Below are 19,620 nucleotides of genomic sequence, written 5' to 3' on the forward strand. Positions count from 1 at the left end.
TCAAATGCTTAAATCTGGAGAAGCCCTTAGGATGCTATTCAGAATTCATGGACTCTTATTTCATAGAGAAATCACAAACTTGGTTTTGTCTGGTTCCTAAAACCAAACACTGGCTTCTGAGAAGGGCGAGAGGAAGCCCCACAGGCCAGACGTCCTGACTGCAGCAGTATGTGACTTTTGACCACTGAAGGAGGAAGACCCGGAAGAACCTGGAGCAAGCAGAATTAATAAAAAATGGAATAGCCTGGAGCCAACAAACCTGATCCACCCGAACAGGCGGCCCAACAGAGCACAAACTTAGGAGTCATGCAGACCCAAGTGTCTGAAGGCCAGACTTTGCAACTTATTTGCTGTGCAGTCTTGGGTAAGTTACTCCCCCTCTCTGACAGCTAGTTTCCTTCTCTTAATGAATAAGACAGCCCCATTTTAGAGTGGGGATAGGTATATTGATATACCAGGGTTACTGTGAAAGTGAGATGATTTCTGTAACAAGATAACAAAGGCACCTAATAAGTTTTCAAAAAAAAAAAAAAATGTTTTAAAGACCTGAGGACATTAGGGGACCACAGTGTGGTGTGGTTCTTCATGTTTGAAGTGAGAATCCTGAGTTATCGGAGAGCAGGCTAACATGTACTCTGCTGGTTCTCAGTGAGAGGGCAGAGACTCTCCCTCCAACCAGGCTCTTCATCCCCTTCCTCCCTCCCCCAGGACCCTGGCATCTCAAGCATTCACTCCTTCATACCCTTCCCTAGAGCCCTGCTTTGACTTATTCTTCTCTTTTCAAAGTTTATTCTCAGCTAATTATGCTTCTATGTATTATCTCAGTAAACTAGTTTATCCTAAGGTGTCAACACTTGATCCTAGCAAAGGAAAGTTTTCGTGGGTATTGGTTAACTAGGGGCACTGCCATCAGTCAAAGGAATCCATCCTCAGTGGTGACATTTCAGCATAGGTGCATCTTCTCAATCACACCTGTAAGAAGTTTCTTCTGTTTGGCTAAAACATTACCATAAGGAGTCGGGGCACTGATAAGGTTCAAGACCTGGATCCTGAAGGTACCTGTGTTCCTTATCAGAGTGAGAGTGAAATGGGTAACCTTTCAAAACTGATTGGTTCACAGTGACTTTATTTTGAATTTATCTTGGTCCAAAAACATTGTGGAGGGGAGTTCTGACTCTCTAAAGGAAACAAGGTCTTATGCTAAGAAGATCCCACCCCTGAAATACTAAGTTTATTGTGATGCTTTCATGCTAAAATGCACCGAGAAGTAAACACACTTTTATTTGTCCGTTTTTTACTTCCCTCTGCCATCTGATGTTCTTTTAAATACCCATGTGCTGGGACTGCCATTGCAGAGAGGCAGATAAGGATGGAGAGACACGGGAACAGACAGATGGCTGAAAGATTCTGGAATCTATCAGGATGTGTATAAGGAATATCTTAGTCTTTTTGTCTCTGTCTTTCAGTACCTCTGACTCTGGCTTTCCCTTTAAAATGATCACTAGGATCAAGTGGAAAATATTGTCCTTATCTCATCTTATGGGGATAGGAATCATGTCTGTTATATGCACAAGTCTATCTCTAGTACCTGGACCAGGGTCTGCACCAATTCTGCTTAATTCCTCTCAACGTTGCATGCAAGAATATTTTTACTAGTTGCCTGAAACCAATTACAATGGAAGTGTTTATACCACAGAAATTGGCAGGCACTGAAAATCAGGACTTCCCTGCCCCCACCCACCCGGACAGTCAGTTATTAAACATTTATCAGCAAACTACTGATAGTAGGTCTTCCGTAAATATTTGTTGAATAAACACAGGAAGAATGACAAGCTGTCCCATTTAGAGCAGTCATTTCCAGCACCTCTCAGCCCCTTCCCACAGCATACCCTCTGTTAAGTTCTCAACAACAGGATGACAAACCTTAGGATTTGGTTATGAAGCAGAGAAAGAAATGCCAGGAAGACTAAGTTAAAACAACATTTCTCTTTGGTGATAGTGTCTCTGACTCAGCTCTGGTGGAAAGTAACAACCTTATAAACCCACAAGGAAGTGGAGAAGATTTCACATCATTTCTCATTTCTTTTGATGCTAAAAAGAGAATCGTTTTAGGTGTAGGGACAGGGCTGTGAGAGAAAGGATGCCCGGCTCAGAGAGAGCAATCACATACAGCAGCCTTCTCTCTATGACCTCAGGGAGCAAGTGACTTTCTCAGAGTGTAGGTTTCCTTGCTATTAACTAATAAACAATACTTCCTCTGCCTAACTTAGAGAGTAATCCCCTGTTGAACTCCTATTCATCCTCCAGAACCCAGTCCTCATGCCTCTGCTCCTGCTGCTTCAGAAGAAGAGGGCTCTTTGGGGTCCTTCACATCACTGCTGTCTTGATTGCAGCATTAACTATGCTGGGCTGCAGAGAGTTGCTTATAGATTTGGTCCCTGCAACTTCTGTCATTCTGTGACCTCCTCAAGGGCAGGGGGCCACTTTGAGGCTGCACTGCCAGTACTTCTCACAGTAATTGATCATTTCATGTTTACTGAAGTTAACCACTGAAAAATTTGAAGTGAGGGGACTTTAAACGGCACATATTATGTATGGGGTTGGCCAAAAAGTGTGTTTGGATTTTTCTGTAACATCTTATGAAAAAATACAAATGAACTTTTTCAGTCAAAGCAATATATAAAATATAAAGCATTATTATCAAGGACAGCCAGCACAGAAGTGTGGCACGTTCCTGCCAATCCTTAGGGATGGCCCTTGCCTGCACAGACCCTATGAAAGCGTTTAATCCCATAGCTGCCAGATAAAACTCGTGAACACCTGGAGGACTTGGGTGGAAAGGATCAATTAGGAACTACAGAAGCATTCTTCTCAATAGTGGCCTCCTCCTCCTTCTCCCAATGTGTTCCAACAGCTTTATTCCACGTTCCAAACCCTCCCTGCCCATAGGGCTCAGAGGTAAGAATATTATATAAGGAATAAATTCTGCCTTCATTTATTTTAATAAAAGAAACAGCCCATTTAAAGGAACACAGGCATTAGTGGCTCAGATATTTCAGAAGGTGAATACAACCCAGAGGCTCAGGAATACAGAACGGCTGTCTTGAGAATGACCATTTTTTCCTACTTAAAACATTCTGGAAAATTGCTCCGCGTCCCCATGCCAAAATGAAAAAATGAAAAACATAAGGGCTATTTGGAATGTCTCTTTATTTTACAGATGACTTTAATGCATAATGTTATAAAGACATGGAGCTCTCTGGCCTCAAATGCCCTGATGTGGCTGCCCAAAGCCCAGAGAAGCAGCTCGCCACCATGTGGAGTCTGTGAGCAGGCCCTTGCAAAGTACGTTCACCATCTCAGATGAGTTGCATCATCGTTCATGAGCTTTTTAGTTTTCAGGCGTTTCCTCCTAAAATATAAGCCTGCTGCTGCTGCTGCTAAGTCACATCAGTCGTGTCCGACTCTGTGTGACCCCATAGATGGAAGCTCACCAGGCTCCCCCGTCCCTGGGATTCTCCAGGCAAGAACACTGGAGTGGGTTGCCATTTCCTTCTCCAATGTGTGAAAGTGAAAAGTGAAAGTGAAGTCGCTCAGTCGCGTCCGACCCTTAGCGACCCCACGGACTGCAGCCTACCAGGCTCCTCCATCCATGGGATTTTCTAGGCAAGAGTACTGGAGTGGCTTGTCATTGCCTTCTCCGATAAGCCTGCTGCTGCTGCTAAGTCACTTCAGTCGTGTCCGACTCTGTGCGACCCCATAGACGGCAGCCCACCAGGCTCCCCCGTCCCTGGGATTCTCCAGGCAAGAACACTGGAGTGGGTTGCCATTTCCTTCTCCAATGTGTGAAAGTAAAAAGTGAAAGTGAAGTCACTCAGTCGTGTCCGACTAGTAGTGACCCCATGGACTGTAGCCCACCAGGCTCCTCTGTCCATGTGATTTTCTAGGCAAGAGTACTGGAGTGGCTTGCCATTGCCTTCTCCGGATAAGCCTGCTAGTGTGGGATAATTCCTTAACTGTTTCACAGAAGAAAATGATGATGGTGGTGGTATATTGCCGTGCAAAAAGCAGTTTTCATGTATATCTGTCCCCTTTCATTAGACGTAACAACCATGTTCACTAGGTAGGGAATGAATTACTGATGTTACAGATGTAGAAAGGAAGGCTGAGAGAGGTGCCTTGGCTGGCTCCAGGGTAACTGCTGGGCAATGGATCCAAAGCTCTTTTACGATGGCTGGTAGGAGTGGCGTGGGGGTGGGGAAGTAGAGAAAATTTGAACGAACACAAGGGCTGGAGCCAGGCCGACCTGAATCTGCGCCTAGGCCCTCCCAAGGACAGCTCTCTGGTCACCAGCCAACTCTCACTCCTCTGTCCACAGTTTCCCCACCGGAGCATTTGATTAAGAGTTCCCAACTCAAAGGCTGTTGTGAGGACCATTTGGGGGTGGGTAAGAGGCAGAAGAAAAAGTAGATGGTAGGGATTAAAAAAATATTATCATTATTTCTAGCTTGACCGAGGGCTCTTGACCCTGTAAAGGGGTTAATTTCAATCCTCTGAGATTCTGCCTGGTGGAAATCCTAAATATTTCATGAGGCCCATCTCTCTTTTACCCCTTTAGGGGCTAAGCAAAAGACAAGTTGTTCATGTGTCTGATTTGCATTTTCAGAAGGAAAAACCATGCCTGTCCAAGATACTGTGTGTGTGTGTCTGTCTGTCTGTCTGTGTTGGGGTGGAATAAGCCTGGCGGCCTATCTCTTCCACTCTTCTCAAATTTTGAAACGATATTCACTTGTTGTTGACAAACCATTTTAGTCTTTTTCAGATATTTCTTTGTCTACAGAAATGAAATTCTTTGCCTAGATTCAATAAGGCAGGAAATCAATTAAGGTTTTCATTTTCTGCTCAGCCTCAAAAGCAAGACAATGAGAGAAGGCCGAAGTAAAGAAAATGTGTACAGATTCCTGGAGGTTTCATTCTGGGTTCTATGTTCTGGAAAGAAAAATAAAACAAGAACAAAGAGCCTTCTATGTTCTATTTAAAACATAAATGCTTTTTTTTTTCTGTTTAAAAAAACGTACAAAGTCACTCCACTCGATTTTGATTAATACGGACAAATCTGACAGAGGAAAGACACCTCAATTTTTAAAAGACAGCCCTCCACCTAAGCTTGGTTTTTAAATGGCTACATTTAAATATTTCTTTCTCTGTTCATTTCCAAACCTGGGCCATAAATCACCCTTATGAACACAATGGTCTGTGCTATAGCAATTTATCATTTGGATAATGTCACCTGTTCAGGTGTGCATTAATTTATGTCTCAAATTAGCACTCGGGCTGGCTGAAATCTTCCCCCTCATCTGTACATTCTGAGCAACAACCCCTGGGGACCCACTGTGCACAGCCCAGGGCAGGGAGGAACATCGGGACCTCTTTACTCTCAGCTGAAGAGGAAGAAGTCGGTGGAAAGAAACTCAGGGCCCAAGAGTCCTGTCTAGTTGACTTATTCAGTCTCCTCATGTTCTTTGTCCAAGGAAGGTATCTATTATGAGATGGTCAACAGTTCCACCCCAAAGAGCAGATAACACATGTGTCAGCTTTTAAAGTTTTGCTCTAAGAAAAGACAGGGAACTGAAAAGGAGTGAGATGGAGGGATGTGGACCCCTTAAGGCAGCATCACAGATTGGAAAGGACACCAGAGTGGGTGTCGGGATGTGTGGGTCCTAGCGCTGCTGCTATTGTGGGTCCTGTTGCTCAGCTCAATATCATCTTTCTGAGCCTCAGGATCTCTAGTCATAAAATAAAAGATCTCCAAGGTCCTTCACTGACACTCCATGGCTCTAATTCAAGAGAAAGTAGTTGTTTATCACTGCAGCCAATTATTTATTCCTACCTGCAACCCCTACCATGTAATTGTTTTCTCCAGCTACCCCAAAATAGATGAGGTGGAGGTGACTAAGTTTCTGACCCATAATCTGAAGAATTGGTTTTTACACACCTGGGTTGGGAAACCTTTATTTGGTTTTCTCCTTTTCTAACTCCACTTTATTATTTGTTTTTCTTGCTCTCCTTCCTTCCGCCCTGCCTCATGTTTCACTATCTCTTTTCTCCACATATCTCAGAACAGATAAAACACTAGCAGAAGCTGGTGTTAATACTAGCAAGCATTCAAGACAGGTTTGCTCTGTGTTAGGGATCACCTATCATTTTTGAATACAACTATCTCTTTTAATGCTGCCAATAGCCTAGGGAGGCCTGCATTAATCCTTCCCATTTGACAGGTGAGGAAACTGAGGCACTGAGAGGCACCTTGCCCAAAATCTCACAAGGAATCTGATCCCAGGGCCATCTGACTTCCACATGAGTGCTATTTCCATAAGTGTTGAAGGGAACAAGTTCAAGTACCAGGGTCCTTTAAAATGTGGTTTAGTAAGTTTGATTGCTTAAGCTCCCCTGGTGATTATGATCACCTATAGTCAAGTGGGATTACAAATGTTTTCGAATTTCCACAAATGAGAGAGGTGTGACTATAAAATTACATATGCATGAGATTAAACGACTGATTGCAGGAGCCACACACAAAAACTAGTCTCCTTTCATTCTGGCCAGGGTTTATGCATTTGAATTGTAAATTCGGAGAGCCTGGCTCAGTTTACTCCTCTTAATAAGCCTGTGATCACAGCTTTTACATTAAAATCATCTCTTCAACAGAAGAAACCTAAAATCCAAATTTATTCATTGTTCTTTTTTAATGGCCTCTATAAACGCGTAGTTTAAAAAATGAGTTCCTCATGGCCCAAGTAAACCCGGGGGACACAACTTCCCAGCCACAGTTTTTAAAGGCACCAGCAGTTTTGTGGAGGGCGTGCAAACTGTGAGAATCCCATGGACCCAGTCCTGAGTACATCCCGGGTGATGAATCAGTGCTTCCAGCAGTCACTTCCCCAGTATGCAGCCTGAGTCCTCCCAGGCTCCTCTCTGCTCTCCCCTCCCCCTCACGTGGCCAGTCCCCTCTGACCATGACGCCACTCTCCACTGACAGGCAAGGGAACACCTGCCAGAGGGTGACTTCACCACACCAATCACTCTGACAACAGCCCAAATAAAACGCTGTCATTGAAACCACAAACAACAATGCAACAGGGCTGCGGAACTCGGGGTCACAGGAGAGGGAAGAGAGAGAGAGCACCCTACTACCACAAACAGGACACAGTCATCCGCACTGTGACTTGGGAGATGCACTCAGACAGTGCGCCCAGAGGGAAGAGTGAGGAGGCAAAAAGCACTGGCTTTGAGCCCAGTACGACTCCTTACCAGGGATGCAAGCTTGGGAAACACTGATCCTCTCTGGCCTGTTTTCCTGTCTGTAGCTTGGAATAACAAGAGGACTCAACTCATGGGGTTGTCCTGGGATACTGAGCACTTTAATAGAAAATGAAGTGCTTGCCATTTGATGTGAGTTCATTGACTTTCATTATATTATTAAATTGAGATTTCATGGCAGGTCTGCCTCCCTTATATATTGCTGAACATTCTGAACCCTGGAGTGCCCCTCTTTGGCAAACTGCTGGCTGCACCATTAAGGAAGATGGGGAAGAAGTCGGCATTTCAGTCCTGGTTTTGCCTCTGACCAGATGAGGGACTTGACACAGTCACTTAACTTGGTGTCAGTTTCCATTTCTGCCAGATCGACGTGTGATTGTCTAATTCAGCATCTTTTCCTCTCCTTATTGTTCAGTGCCAGATTGTCAACACGAGTGGCAAAGGTATACATTTTAGGTGTTCTGGATCTGTCTCCTTTGGAACCTGGAGTTCTCTTCCTCCACGCCTGCTCCGCCCCCAGGAATGTCAGGGCGGACTGGGCAGGGCTCAGTGCCTGGGAACTGTTTGCAAGGCCTGCCTCCCTGTGCAGTTCTCCAGCCAAGGCCACCACAGCATCTCTAATAAGCAGTTTAGGCAGTGATGTGCCACTTTGAATTTTTTCCTTTCAGTAGGAAAGTCGGAACTGTCAGAGGAGTTTAACTCTTCTGTATCTGACTTCTTGGTAGGAACTCAAGAGGGGAAAAAAACTGTAACGGGTTTTAAAAAAACAAAAACAAAACCATCAGGGCAAGAGGAAAGTCCATATTCTAGTGGCTGGCTGGATCAAAAATCATCCAGTGCATCCGCGCTCTCACTGCAAGCTTATTTCTGGGCACAGAAGCAGCACCAGACTAATTCTGAGCCAGAGAGGAAGGGAACATTTCAAACTTCTCTTGCCATGCCTTTTGGAATGCCATCCTTTTAGTTCAACAGGAGTTGCTCATCAGTACTACTAATGGGAACTTTTAGATCACCTTCATTGTCGCCTCACCCAAGGAGATGCAGTGGCCATGAGAATAACAGCACCTCCCAGTATCTGAAAGGTCTTTATAGTTTCATAAAGTGCTTTTTTCGCTATGCTCTCCTTTGATCCCTACAACAATGCTGCCAAATGGCCAACACAAGTATTATTATCCCCATTTCACAGATGAAAACATATTGAGTGAAGTTAAAGATGAGCAGGTCAGGAGCAGAGCTGAGACGGGAGTCAGGGCTGACTTCCTCTACTATCATCACGGGTCCCTGCCACCAAGTGAGCACCCTCTCATGCACAAAAAGGAGAAAAGTGGTCTTGAGGGTGTCGAGGAAAGAATCTTGGGCCAAGTGTGAGGGGCGTGGTTTCAGTTTTGATTCTGCTCTGAGCTGGGGGCCCTAGGACAAGTTACTTGCCTTCTTTGGAGAAAGATTCCTATCTAGAAAACAATGTTTTTTAGCTCTAAATTTTGAAACTCATTCCATGCCTCCTTGGAATGATCAAGCAGACATTATGTTTGGATTGGTAAACTGTATGGTAATAGAAGTCTAAACAACAGCCATCAGTAGAAATGTGCACGGGGAATCTTAATTCTGTGTTTGAAAAAATTCATGGTGGAAAGTTATATCTGCATATTATTGAAAAAGATAATTCTAGAAAACCCAATGGTCTTCTTCCTCCATTTCTCCATGCCCCAAGAGCACCCACAACTCCTTTAGGTACTCTTTAGATATTTCCCTCCATCTCAACTTTTCAGTTTTAGGCTTTATCTGTTGAGCTTCCACTATGGAAGATGAGGTTTGTGTTTTCTTTCAACAACTCCCACCCCCTATCACACACATGCACACTTCCTGTCCCCCATGCTACCAATGGAGTTCTATCAGTTTGAATGGATCAGTATTCTGTGCTTCCGGTTTAATGACAGTGAAAATGCTACACACTGCTAAGTTCTATTGTACCCAGTGAGTCATCTTCCTTTTCTGTACAATATTATGTTTCTCTGGAGTTAATCATGAACTGGTTTGCTTAATTTTCTATCTACTGATTACTTATTCAACCCCTAACTCTCCTCTAGTTGTGCAAGTCTCAGTACATTCAAACACATCAGGAATTCTGCCAATTTCACCGTCTTGAAATGATTTCTCCAGGAGCCTCTGAGCAACTCTAACCTGGACTAGCGCTGCTCTGGTGTCCTGTGATTTCTCTTCCCCGCATCCTGGAACTCTTCATTGTCTATTTTGTTGGCTCCCTTGTTTCTTAGAGTCTGTGGCTCTCTTAGTAGATGTTCTCATTTTGATAGAGCTTCCCTCAATAGTCTCCGGAGAGAGGGTGTGTGAGAGGTAAAATTTTGGAGATCTCATATGTCTGACAATGTTTTCACCTAACCTCACATGTTAGTGATAGTTTGGTGAGATACAGAATTCTACACAGGAAATCATTTTTCCTTAGAATTTTAAAAACTTTCCTCCATCATCTTAGTTTCCATTGCTGTTCAGAAGACTAATATGAGTCTAATTCTAGATCCTTTAAAGGAAACCTGTTGTTTCTCTTTGGGAACCAAGGGTCTTCTCCTTGTCTTTGGTGTTCTGAAATTTCATCATAATCCTTCCTTAGTATGGATTTAACTTCATCCATTATAATAGGAATTCAAAAAACTTGACAGAAAACTTGTGCCCTTCACTTGAAAATTTTCTGAACTATCTCTTGAATTATTTTACCCTTTCCATCCCCCAGTCCCCTTCTATGTATTGTTTTTCATTTCTACTCTTAGATTCTTAATTTGTTAATAGTTTCCTTTTATTTTTGAGCATTCCTTCTTTTTTAAGAACATTCTATTCTTCTTTCATGGATGTCATATCTCTATTTATTTCTCTGTGTTTGTTAAAAACAGGAGTATTTTCCTTTCAGTTTTTTTCCCCTCTCTTCATGTTTGTTTCCTCTGACTTGTTACTTTAAAAACAAACAAAACCTCCTCTGTCTTTTTTTTTTTTTTTTATACTACAACACAAAAGAAACTTTATTTTTTTTTCTGTTTCTTTTTTTTTTTTTAGGTAATTAATTTATTTTTTATTGGAGGCAAATTATTTTACAATATTATATTGGTTGGTTTTGCCATACATTGATATGGATTTGCCCCGGGTTTACGTAAGTTCCCCCTCCTGAATCCCCCTCCCACCTCCCTCCTCCCTTTATCCTCCCTCTGGGTCATCCCCGCATGCCAGCCCCACACATGAAAAAATGCTCAACATTCCTCTGTCTTTCATATCAGATGCTTTCCTCAAATGCTTGGTAATTTTTGGTTATCTGCTTATATTAAAGACTAGGGTGTTAAAAAGCTAAGTATGATTTGGGGTGCCTGAGAGGTTTATTCACTGTTAGAATAAACGATTGGCCCATTTCCTTGGGGGAACTTCAGTTTGTTCAGTGTTTCAGCAAAGTTTCCAGCTCCTACTAGGAGGTATACATCTGGCTGCCCCTGTTTGAAACCAAGTTAGGGGAGGAAAGCAGGGAGTCTCCAATTAAATAGATAGACGTGCCCTTAACTCCACTGCTTGTGCATGGTGACCCAACTCCAGAGACTACTAGTATGCACATCCAAAGAATGATTTAGCTCAGAGGAGTGGGGCAGTTTCTCAGAGGGAATTTAGGATCAAATTGTTACTTAAACAGATTTTTAAACAATATTCTACTGTTAATCCTTGTTCTACACCACTTTCAGACATAACTGGTGCCATCAGTTCTTGAACCAGTTCGGTGATGTTCTGGATTTTCCCCATTACTGGACTGGGATTCAGCTTTCTTATCTGGTAAGTCAGTGACCTGTATTCCATTGGCTTTCCAGCCTCCAAAATAGTTGCTGATATATTCTCACATGTGGTCTTGTGGGTTATCCTTTAAAAAGGCTCTTTACAAATCATCCTAGTGGATTTTGAGGATAGAATAGAATTAAATATGTGTGCTTAACCTGTTATCTCTAACCCTTTTGTTTAAGCTCCTTTATTCTGTCTTTGACATAGTAAAATAGTCAAATATACTTTGGACCAACAATATAATAACATTATTTTTAAAGGAATCTTAATCCACTGGAAAACTGACAGTTCCTTTGTGTCATTTACTATTGTCCATATTTCAGCTCTCATTTCTGCCTAGTACCTATCTGTAGGCCTGGTCCTGCCCAGTGGATTTGTAATTGGAGCCTTTCAAATATCTACTTGACCATTAATCCATGGTGAGCAATGTGCAAAGCCAAAGGCCAAACAATGTCAATTTTATTTACTGTCTCTTGGGCAATGGACAATTTTCCTTCTTAGGTTATTTACAAAAGCTGAATCATTTGCATGTCCATTATTTTAATTCTGGAATGGCTATTCCCTACCTGTTTAAAAATCCCAAGCCCCCAAATTTAATCAAGTCGTCGAATTCCTTAATTTGAAGAATTGTACAAATTGTGGAAAAGTGTGCTGAGGAACATGGCCCCTGGCATCACACTGCCTACAATTGAATTTCTGCTTCCCTCGATATGACCTTGAAAAATTGATTAACCTCCCTGTGCTTTAGTTTCCCCATCTGTAAAACAGAAGCAACAATACCACTTCTCCTGTAAGTTTATTAGGAAAACTAAATGGAAATATAGATAAAGTCACTTTTCCTAGTGACTGACACATAGAAAAAAACTCAATAGATGTTAGCTAATTCTAATCATTATTATCCCATATTTTTAAGGACTTTGGAATAAAATTAATAGTTATGCATTATGTGTAACTATGACTTGCCAATGAGACACTCTTTCACCCCTCAGTGATATAAGAGAAATCACAGTGTTATGTGATGGGTAAATTATAAATTTAGCACCTGTTAAATTCAAGAAGAAATACAGTCAGGTAAAACAAGGTCTCAGGTCAGAACCCTAGTGGGATATGACTGATGGAATGTGTACATCTGATGGATGAACAGCATCCAGAGGTATGTTCTGATATTATATTTAAAAAGGATACTGCCAGAGTCTGAACTATGGTGACAATAACCAAGGCATTTCTACTGTACTGACAGAAAAAGTTGGGCTCTGGGGTAACAAAGAAATCCTTACATCTCAGTAGCTTAACAGAAAAAGCTTTAATTCTTGATGCCACCAAGTCTGACATATATCAGCAGCCCTTCCCTGTCTTGCTTCTCTACCATCTGGAGCATGTGGTCTCCTAGATCCCCACAGGAGAGAAGAGAGATAGAAAAGGCACATCAATTTGGCAGTGCCTTGCTTGAGAGCTTGTACTGCCTCCACTAATGTTCTGTTTGCCAGAACTCAGTCTTTTGGCCACAACCTAACTTGGGGAGACTTGGAAAAACCATAGCCTGTGTGCCCAGAATGAGAGACAGGGCTTCCCACCAGCCACTCCCTTCGTGGAGATCTGTCTGGATAGCCAGCTGCTTTCTCCGGGGAATACTCAGTACTTCTCTGTCTCTTCACTCCGTACCCATGGCTGTGCAGCATGAACTGCCAATCTCTTTGCTCAAGTCCCATGGAACCCCATAGGGGCCAAAACCTGAAACCTTTGTGATTAGTACTCAAGATGGTGAGAACCTAGGCAGACAATATAGTTGGAGCCCCATCTCTAGAGGTGAGTGGCTCTGGAATTTGCTAAGATCTGGTCTTCAAAATAAGCCCTACACCACGATATCCCTTGCCCTTCATCCCACCAGTTCTGCCTTGTGGCTAAACTTAAAAGATTCCAGTGGATGACAGTTGAGGGAATAGGAAGAAAAGAAATTAGAAAATTATATCTTTACGATAATTAGACGCTTGCTCCTTGGAAGGAAAGTTATGACCAACCTTGATAGTATATTAAAAAGCAGAGACATTACTTTGCCAACCAAGGTCCGTCTAGTCAAGGCAATGGTTTTTCCCGTGGTCATGTATGGATGTGAGAGTTGAACTGTGAAGAAAGCTGATCGCCGAAGAATCGATGCTTTTGAACTGTGGTGTTGGAGAAGACTCTTGAGAGTCCCTTATACTGCAAGGAGATCCAACCAGTCCATTCTAAAGGAGATCAATCCTGGGTGTTCATTGGAGGGACTGATGCTAAAGCTGAAACTGCAATACTTTGGCCACCTCATGCGACGAGTTGACTCACTGGAAAAGACTCTGATGCTGGGAAAGGTTGGGGGCGTGAGGAGAAGGGGATGACGGAGAATGAGATGGCTGGATGCCATCACCGACTCTGTGGACATGAGTTTGAGTGTACTCCGGGAGTTGGTGATGGACAGGGAGGCCTGGCGTGCTGTGATTCATGGGGTCGCGGAGAGTCGGACACGACTGAGCGACTGAACTGAACTGAACTGAAGGAAACCATTATTTTGTATAACGTATCATAGTTGACACAAAGTAGTTTTATCTCTGATACCTTATTTTATCATCAAAATCATCTGAGAACTAAGTAGCAGAATGATCATAATTTTACATACCAGAGAGTGAAAGAGAATGGAAGCACCACATTCAAGGTCACTCAGTAAGTTGCTGCTGGAAGTGACCTTGGAGCCTGGGTCTTCTCACTCATGTCTAACTTTGACTCTTCCTTTCTATGTCTTAGTTGCTGGACAAACCTTATTCTGTGCTACAGAGGTAAATAAGGTCTTTGAACTTAAGTAATTCAGAATTCATCCGGATAAAGAGGCCTACTGCATTTCATAAAACAATCTATAAAAAATTAGGAGAGACTATATAATTAGGGATTAATTGAATTTTTCCGGTCCAAAGGGATAATTTTGCACAACAAAGACGGAAATATTTAAATGGTCCCCAAACCCCACACAGTCTCATGTCTTCATGTCCTTGTCCAGTCTGCTCCTTCCATACTGAGGCCCTTCTCTTAGCTCTTAGCCCAGTACTCTCATCTGGCTACTGCTGGTTCACACGCTACTCCCTTCTCCCCAAATCTTCCCCAATCCCCAGGCAGAGTCAGTCAGTCTGCCTTCTCCAGGGCTCCTTGCACATGCCTCTTCTGTCCTGCGCACAAACCACATATGTATTCATATTGTTGATTTTGGATGGAGGTGGGCAGGACAGAGAAGGTGTATGTCATCTTTTTCTCCTTTAGATCAAGCCTTTTCCTGCTTTGCAACTCTAGGGTCCAGTGTATTTGCTGACATGAATGAAAGGTTCATGGAACGAAAAAATAAACAATCTGGAAGAGAGGACAGAGCTTCCTAAGGTGCCCAGTATAGTCCCATTAGGTGTCTTTCCTAAGCTTGAATTCTAGAATTTTGGAGGCAGGGGACCAGAGCTGAAGAAAATGGGTGGAAGAATAGAAAGAGGCTGCATCAGTAGACACAAATTTCCGGAGTTTGTGACTGCAGCCATGAAATTAAAAGATGCTTTCTTCTTGAAAGGAAAGTTATGACAAACCTAGACAGTGTATGAAAAGCAGAGACATTGCTTTGCCAATAAAGTTGAGTATAATCAAACCTATGGTTTTTCCAGTAGTCATGTACAGATGTGAGAATTGGACCATAAAGAAGGCTGAATGCCGAAGAATTGATGCTTTTGAACTGTGGTGCTGGAGAAGACTCCTGAGAGTCCCTTGGACAGCAAGGAGATCAAATCAGTCAATCCTAAAGAAAATCAACCCTGAATATTTATTGGAAGGACTGATGCTGATGCCAGGCATCTAAAGCGAAGAGCCAGTTCACTAAAAAGGACGCTGATGCTGGGAAAGATTGAGGGCAGGAGAAGAAGGGGGCAATAGAGGATGAGATGGTTAGATGACATCACCAACTCAATGGACATGAGTTTGAGCAAACTCTGGGAGATAGTGAAGGACAGGGAAGCCTGGCATGCTGCAGCCCATGGGGTCATAAAGAGTCGGACACAACTGAGGGACTGAACAACAAATATTCCTGTCACCAGAACACAAAGCCCCCCACGCATGACCCTTCTATTCTCCCACCCCCTCTCTGTGTTATTGGACTTTGTACACCATTTCTTTTTAATTAATTGATCTGGCTGCAATGGGTCTTAGTTTTAGCTCGAGGGCTCAGCAGTTGAGTTTGACATGGGTTTGACTGCCCCTCTGCATGTGGGGTCTTAGTTCCCTGAAAAGGGACTGAATCTGCATTCCCTGCATTGCCAGGCAGATTCTTAACCACTGGACCACCAGGAAGTCCTTTGTTCACCAATTCTGACCTGACCCAAGCTGTGAGTCTCTTGAAAAGAGCTGCCTTTGGCGTGGCAATGAATCTGCTTCTCTGTGTGCAGAGAGCCCATGAATGTGGAGGAGCAGGGGGTAGAGTGAGCAGGATGGTTTCTGAGTGCTTCTCTGCAAAGGTCTCTCCCAACCCTTAAGGGGTATTCTTTGCTTAGGCACTGGGAAGATCTGACTCTGTGCGCAGAAGTGGGTCATGTAGAGTGAAAGGGGTTGCTAAAATGTAAAATTCCCCAACTTCTCTTCCCACAGTTTGACTTCGCGGAAGTCAACTAAGCCAACAGCGTTTCAGTTGACTCCTCTATAAAGAATCTAATGATACTTCGCCCAACTCATGAAGGAGTGGCAAGGCTTAATTAACCAATGCTCATTTCTTTCAGCACTTTGGATGCCCTCCATGGGTACAAAATTATGTTATTACTTGGAATAATAATAATAGTTCCCCCTAATAATTCTGTGTTATTATTGCATTTAAGGAACTGTATTAGAGGCCTTCTGGATCTAGTTTAATACCTATAAATGACTCTCCCTGGCAAAACAAGGGAGTATTGCCCGGTGATTATGGTTTGTCTCACATTTCAAAACTAGACAGTTCAAACCCTCAGAAGAGTCCTTAAAAGAGCCTGGCCAAGGGGGACCTTTATGATTTCAATTCGTTGGACCACTGAAAGCACTTAACTTTCACAAGGCAGCCGGCTTTCAAAGTGAGGGCTTGGCAACTCTGAGGGCCCAACCCAGCACTGAAAAGATAGGCGCAGAGCCCAGATCAGCAGGCCCAGCCTTCCCCTGCAGCCAGAGCAAGGTTCCCGTATCACAGATCCAATCACTGCTGCCCACCGATTTATTTCAGCAATTTCCCCCCGCTCTCGGAGTCCAACCTAAACACCTCCCTGAGGCATGCACTCCTTTCAAGTGGCACCCTGATTGTACCCCGACTTCATCTCTAGACACCCTCCCTTGCGTGCTCAGTGCCTCCATCCTGATGTTTTTTTTCTCCAAACACAGTAGACTCTCTCTCTCCGGTCCTTTAATAAGGTATTCTGCAGCCTCTGCCAATCCTTCTTCCCTGTCCTTACTTCCAGCTCTCAGGTGGAGGGGTCCTCCTTCCCCAGTTCTCCCCAGTGTCCCACCACAGCCTTTGTTTCCTGGGTCAAAGTGCTTGGCAGTGAGGATCGCACTTTCCTGTTAAGTTCCAGGTTTGCCCATGAAACTGAGTGGGAGCACAAAGCCTGCCGATCTTGGGCTCTGAGTCTGTGCACAGTAGGTGCTTCATCAGCATTTGTTGAATGTGCGAAAGAATAGTTTCACTCTCTTTTCTCTTCTGTTCACTTACATTTGATGCTCTGACTCTCACCCTTCTCCTTTCCTGCTGCTGCTAAGTCACCTCAGTCGTGTCCGACTCTGTGTGACCCCATAGACGGAAGCCCACCAGGCTCCCCCATCCCTGGGATTCTCCAGGCAAGAACACTGGAGTGGGTTGCCATTTCCTTCTCCAATGTGTGAAAGTGAAAAGTGAAAGTGAAGTCGCTCAGTCGATTAGATGATAACCCTCCTTAAATTTTCTTTTTCAGGAATAACTCTCTATACAAGAGAATGGGGAGGGCAGGGGGAACCTGCTAGCATACTTTATTATTTCACTCATGCTATTAGACAGCAATGATTGCCAAAGGTAACAGAAGAAGGCAGAAAAGTTCAGAGAGGTAGGGTCCCCTCCCAAGGTCACACAGCTTAATAAATGGCAAAGCCCAGCATGAAACCCAAATGTGAGTGAATCCCATCCACTTAAAATAGCAAGATGCCCACTCCGCTGACGGAGCATTTTTTCTCTGGGACCCTCAAGTGTCCCTTCTCTTTGAGATGCAAAAGAGAAAGGGGTAACATAACCAAAAAGGAAAAAAAAAAAAAACAACACCAAAACTTAGCATCCAGTTACATGTTAAATGCTACACTTTGAAGAGTGATTTCTTATGTTAGCACGAAAACAAAAAAGAATAAAAGATTTCTATTTTCTTTCATCAGAAGGAAAATGAGTTGAACTGACTTTCCTTGGCTCTTGGTTTGTCTCTCCTTTTATTAGGTACATGTCTCTGAGTCCCTTTGCATAAGTAGGCCCAATAGGCACATTGTTAATTCCTCATCACAGCAATATTTTCTGCCACAGTTTGGGCCTGGCAGACACAATCATGCTTATGCACTTCTGCAAAGCTAGCACAACGAAGCCCAACAAAATATACCCTTCACCACTGTTTGCCTTTTGAAAGGCTCTGTGACACCAATTAATAGATGCTAGAAGTCCATTTGCTTACTGACATCTACATAACTTGGTTGCAGTCTCTGGTTTTTGAGGTCTAAATTCCCCCTCCCTTTAGGGAACAAGATTAAAAACAAAAGTCCTGCATAGAACGATCAACTGTCTTGTCTTTGATTTATGCTGTTACAGGAACTGTGGTCCTTGAAAGAAACTCCATCATTACCATCTTGAGGACAGAGATGCAGTTAACTAATAAATCCTTCAGGAGACTGCTCTGATGCTGTTGAACTTTTCATGAAACAATAATGCAAAAGAAAGATTATTTTAAATAACACGATACAAACATATATCCTCTATGAAGTGAGTTGAGGCTTAGAAATATCTTGTGTAAGAGAACCAAGTTGATCATCAATAACAACATATTTCTCCTGAAAACACTAGGTAACTTTGCCTTTCTTCATTCCTGGGCCTGTCTTTGTAAAGGGAAGAATGAGAACCAAAACCTATCTGTGATTCAATCAGAAAATGCAAATGAGGTCAAGTTTCTTACAGGCTTGTGAGATTTCCCTAGAGAAATTTCCACAGCGTCTGGGCGGCTGCCGGTGCCCTTCGGAGGCTGGGGCTTGTCTGTGGAGTGAAAGGCAGGCGGTGCAAGCCGCCTCCGTCTTCCCTGGGACCGCGGGCCAGCTGGACATTGAATTCCAGTAAAGAACTTCTGAGGGCTTTGGGAACACTATCATCCAGGGACTGGGGTCATGCAGGATGCACCCCAGGAAACGGTCATCTTTTTGCAGGTGCAGCTCACATCCCGCCTCTCTATCCTGCCTCAGAGTGAGGACCCTGTACCACAAATGAGGCAGCGGGGAGGTTCCCTGTGGAGAAGGTGTGCTAGAAGCGTCCTGCCTGCCTCTGGGATGGCGATTCCACTCCTGTGAACACTCCAGGGTAACCTGGAAGGAAAACTCTCTTACACAAGTGCTCCACTTCCTGACAACTTAAAAAGTGTGTATGTGTGTGTGTGTGTGTGTGTGCGCGCGCGTGCCATTTCACACAGCTCCGTCCTCTCCTGGGCCACAGAAGTCTGAAGCTGTCTTGCAATTGGGAAACTCGTCGTTTGGGACAAGCTGACAAGTGATGCTACAAGTCAGGACGCTGCCCTCCGCCTTCCAGGGACCTGAGGGTGGCTCAGGGAATTTATAGGCTTTCTCTTTGCTCACACAGGTTCCAGCATGTGTTCTTTCAGTGGCCCTTTTTTCTTCTTCCCAGAGATAGGTAAACATTGCCCATCAAAACTACATGCTAGTTCCCTTAAGTTATAAAAGACCAGACAGTATTCGGAGCTGGCTTTCCAGGGGCTGAGACAAGCTGAGGAAAGAAAGAACCCGCCCCCACCCCCATCCCGCCCCAGCTCTGAGCAAGCCGGAGGTCTCACAGAAAGCAAACCCTTGATTAAATGCTTCACACTCAGGAAAAGAGATGGTGAGAATGAGGCCTACGTTGCTTGAAGGGAGTTTAAGATTTGAGGTCAAAAAGGTGCACTCTCTTTCCTGTTAAAATTTTTTTTTTTTTTTTTTTTTAATGATTTTTGAGCTAAATGTGATTCTTCTGGCCTGGAGCTTTCACACTGAGAATGAGCATGGGGGTGGGGGACAGAAGGGGAGGGGCAGGTGTACAGGTCTTACAGGAAACTCAGAGGAAAACAACACAGGTTTCCCCTAAGCTGTGAAAACGGCACATCTGGAGGTCCCAACTCCACTGCCAGCTGGCCTTGCCTCAGTTTTTCCTTTCTGAGCTTCCCTCCACCATGTGTGTCTCAAAGCAAAGATGCAGTTTACAGACAT

At 43.6% G+C, this 19,620-nt stretch overlaps 1 protein-coding gene and 1 long non-coding RNA gene across 5 annotated transcripts in view; one reads left to right on the plus strand and one right to left on the minus strand.

Annotated features, from left to right (window-relative positions):
* Positions 1-19,620, minus strand: part of RORA (RAR related orphan receptor A) — an 811,723-nt gene that overhangs the window by 336,955 nt on the left and 455,148 nt on the right. The gene's annotated exons all lie outside the window — the stretch shown is intronic.
* LOC148776455 (uncharacterized) lies at positions 228-18,036 on the plus strand. The gene is made up of 3 exons (XR_016038211.1): positions 228-364; positions 11,052-11,139; positions 17,969-18,036. It is a non-coding gene; the product is annotated as an uncharacterized LOC148776455 (long non-coding RNA).

This window comes from Moschus berezovskii, chromosome 9, assembly GCF_049115385.1.
Source record: "Moschus berezovskii isolate FMDL1 chromosome 9, NW_MosBer_1.0, whole genome shotgun sequence".
NCBI lineage: Eukaryota > Metazoa > Chordata > Mammalia > Artiodactyla > Moschidae > Moschus > Moschus berezovskii.